We start from the raw sequence: 4,642 nt of genomic DNA, 5'->3' as shown, positions 1-4,642 counted from the left end.
ATCAGCTCATTTTCAATCTCTGATCATACTTATAATTATTCTATCACTGAACTCTTTGGGTTCTCAACCGAAAACTTATTCAATACAAATCTCATGAAATTCCATTATAAGTACCACTTCGGTAAGGGGGAGGGGTTGTAGGACCTCTGACTCGACTTTCTTATACATACACATATGACATAACTCCCATCATCATAGCAACATCATCAAAATCATGTCATTCATTCAGGCAATGCAACATTCATGTTGGCTTACACAAATTTTCCTATTGTCCCATTTAGACAATATACTTATGCATACATTCTATGTTTTCTAGATAGCTTTACTTATCCATTCATTTAATTAAATTAATTCATGCTCATGACATCATATAAGACCAAACAAACATAGATATTTGCATCACAATCACAACTTTCATTTCGTGCATAATCATGTACATATCATTACAATCATATAATTCAGTCCAACAATTTAACATAGATAAGTTCATTTCATTATAATCCTTTATCTCATAAAAAAATTGTATATCATTAACATTCATCAACATTCAACGTCCAATTAAGACAAGGACATTTTCATTCGTATCATGATATTATGACCTTTATTCATACCTCTACTACTTTCTATTTATTCCGTTCATCTTATCAAGTAAGCCACATACACTACATCGTATGAGCATTAAGCAAATATGGATATTTATCACAACATGAACTTTCATCTCACATATTATCACATATGTATCATAAACTTTTATTCATACTTTTCTGAACCGAGACTTATCATAATCATAACTTTACTCAAATACCTTCGCATAACATTGAACATGGTCAGCGCAGCTTGGTTGGAGAGTACCCTGTCTAAATAAGACGGTACTCATACGCGTCGAAAGACATCACACTATCACAGATCAGTGGCATGTATAGCTAAACTTTTTCACATGCTAAGTTAGTCCGAGAACCGACTAAACCTGCTCTGATACCACCAAATGTAAAGCCCCCATGCCCGAAACCATCACCGGAGTCGAGCTTGAGGAGTTACCGAACATAATTTATCAAATTAAGAACTTCAAATCTTTTGTTTCTACATTCACAGCTTTCTAGATACTCGCATCACAGTTACAAGAAAAATCATATCTCGAGTTACGAAACTCGAAATCAAGATCCGTAAATTTTCCCTAAATCTAGACTCATATATCTATTTACTAATTTTTTATAGAATTTTTTGTTAGATCAATTAGTACAGTTTATTATTTAAAGTCTCCCCCATTTCAGGGTTTGACTGCTCTGACATCTGTGTATTACGAATCAGATATCTCTCTATAAAGAATTTCAATGACTATGAGGTTTGTTTCTCTTAAAACTAGACTCAATAAGGAATCTGTACATATAAATAATTACTTATAATTATTTTTGTACAATTTATTATGAATTTTTAAAGTCAGAACAGAGGATCCAGAAATCACTCTAGCCCAGTTTCACAAGGTTTCAAATATCTCATAAAGTATAATTTATATGCCTATTTTTTTCTTATCCATATGAAAATAGACTCATTAAGCTTCAATTTCATAACTTTCTCATCATTTAATTCCATTTATACTATTTTTAGTGATTTTTCAAATTCATGTCATTGCTGCAGCAATATTCTGTTTTAAGGCAAATTTCATCTTTTCATGAGTTGTTATGAACTAGATAACCTATTAAACTTCCATGATATCAAACATGATCTAAATTTAACCATCACCATGACTTATCAATATCAAACATTTTCTCAACCAATCATGGCCATATCATAAAATTATTTACACAAAATAAGTATATTGCTATACATGCCATACTTAAGTTTTACAAGCCTCTTACCCAGATGAAAGTCCTTTGGATAGTGTAATCGAACCTTCGACCCGTCCCGATTCCTGAGCTGGCTTGTTCAAAACTACAGTAAATAAAGAGTAGGGAGTAAGTTCATATGTAAATAACAAGTAACATAACAATACAAATATACCAAACAACTTTAGCATGGTATCACCAAAACATATATCATATTTCTAAACATCATTCATCATCTTACTACCTTATCGTTGTTGTATCTATTATCAACCCGAGGGATTAAGAACATACCTGTCCAAAGTGTCCATTTCACAACACTTACCAAAACGTCACTTGCATCTTAAGTGTTCTTTCATTTCACTAGAAATTTCACCCGTTGAACACATCGGAATACAACTCATACGGATAATTTGCATATAAGTGCCTCATATGTAATAAAGAAATCATGTAACCCGCCCCTAAGTGAACTCGGACTCAACTCAATGAGCTTGGGCGTTCGCATCCATAAGTGAACTCGGATTCAACTCAACGAGTTTGGATGCCTAGTTACATCTCACGAACTCGGACTCAACTCAACGAGTTCGGACATTCGCATCCATAAGTGAACTCGGACTCAACTCAACGAGTTCGGATGCTCAACCATCCTAGTGACATGTCACTTGTATCCTAATCTATTCCTAAGGTTCAAACGGGCTTTTTTCCTCGATCTCACATTGCCGTCTTCCATGGAATATCGGAACCGATACTCGGTAGTAATTCATATTTATCAAGTAGTAAACATAATTTGCATATTACTCAACATTAACCACAAAGCCTAATATTTCACGATAAAAAAATCAGCATATCATATAATTAACATCAATAACTTAAAAATAACAATTATGCTACATTATTTACACATGAACTTACCTCGTATGCGAAAATGGCTACTTTTACCATTTCGTCCACAACTTGGTATTTTTCCATTTTAGCCCGAATTTCAGTTTTCCTTGCTCTATCATTTAAAATATAGTCTAATTAGGACTCAAATTATTCAAATTGACCCAAAATCATATTTTGGAAAAATTATAGTTTTGCCCCTAAATTTTTGCATATTTACACTTTTGCCCCAAAGCTCGTAAATTAAACTTCAGCCTATTTTCTTATGTTTTATGACATGCTGATCATTTTTCCCTTCTATGGAAACATCAAATTCTCACTCTAACATGTACTTATGACTATTAGGTATTTTTACCGATTAAGCCCTTTTGCTAGTTTTCGCTTAAAACCGAGTAGCACAAGTTGTCTAACATAATTTAAAACCTCATATTCTATCATAAAACACCAAAATACACAAATTTCACCTATGGGTATTTTTCCAAATATGAACCCTAGGTTGAATTATTGCTAGCATAAGCTTAATCGAGCTACTGGGACTCCAAAAACGTAAAAATCATTAAAAACGAGGCTAGAACGGACTTACAATCGAGCTTGGAAGCTTGAAAAACCCTATCCATGGTTTCTCCTTGCTAGATTCGGCCATGGGGTTGAAGATGAGCAAAATTGGCTTTTAATTTTGTATTTTAATTCATTTTACCCCTAAATGACCAAAATGCCCTTACTACTAAACATTCCAAAAATTCCATCCATGTCCAATTTTTGTCCATAGACTTAGAAATTGGTAAAATTTCTATTTAAGACCTCCTAATTAATATTTCAAAACAATTTCATACTAGAAACTTCTAGAATGCAAGTTTTACAAATTATTCGATTTAGTCCCTAATTTCAATTTAAGCACATTATGCATAAAATTTCTTCACGAAATTTTCACACAATCATGCAATCATATCATAGACCTCAAAATAATCATAAAATAATTATTTCTATCTTGGATTTTGTGGTCACGAAACCACTATTCCGATTAGGCCCAAAATCAGGATATTACATGAACATTTGGGTTCAATTTCGCGTTTTAATGTTAGAATGGGTTTGCTATTCTGGTGCTTAGTTGTGTATTAGTGTATCTCTAGATCTCGTGTTTGAATCCCTATAATTGTTTTTGGCATCTATTTGTTTTCATGTTGTTTTATTTTATTTTCAAAAAAGGGAAGTTAACTTTAAAACAAAAAACAAGTTTCACGTACTTTACTTTTTTTTTCTTTTTTTCTTTTCTATTCCTTTCCCATCGTTCCTTTTTTTTTCCAATTTTAATTGCGTTTGTTTTTGCTTCTTCTGTTTTACACAATTTATTTATCGTTCTGTCAAAGGAGATCGTGCTTGTATGTTTCGCTTTATCAAATGTGCTACTTGATATTGTGTTCTAAAGTGTGTGTTTTGAAACGGTTTAACTTCGATATAGAATTGCGGTAATGTCTTTTGTGTTTATGAAATTGATTATTTTAAGTATCATTTTGTTACTAAATTGCATGGGATTTTGTATGTTTTGACATAATTCTGGGTTACCAAGTGATGGGAATTGTCTCGACATCAAAATCATGAATTTCAGGTTGTTTCGGTATGGTTTTGTGACCATACGGGTGGCCACAAGGGCGTATGCCCCACATGGGTAGCTCACATGGCCGTGTAAAATTGGGAATTAGGGTTTTTGGGCAAATTTTGGTGCCACACGGCTTGGCCACATGGGCATGTGTCCCATACAGACGTGTGAGATCTCCACACGGACGTGTCTCCTCTGCTCTTTATTTTTGGGATTTTTGGATAGTGAGTTATACGGGTTGCTCACACGGGTGTGTGCCCTCTCCACACAAGCGTGTGTGGCCTTCACATGGGCGTGTAGACCCCCACACGGCCTGGGCACTTCCACACGGCAGGGGCACACG

The sequence above is a fragment of the Gossypium hirsutum genome, chromosome A02 (genome assembly GCF_007990345.1).
Source record: "Gossypium hirsutum isolate 1008001.06 chromosome A02, Gossypium_hirsutum_v2.1, whole genome shotgun sequence".
Taxonomy (NCBI): Eukaryota; Viridiplantae; Streptophyta; class Magnoliopsida; order Malvales; family Malvaceae; genus Gossypium; species Gossypium hirsutum.
This window is presented reverse-complemented; position numbering follows the sequence as displayed.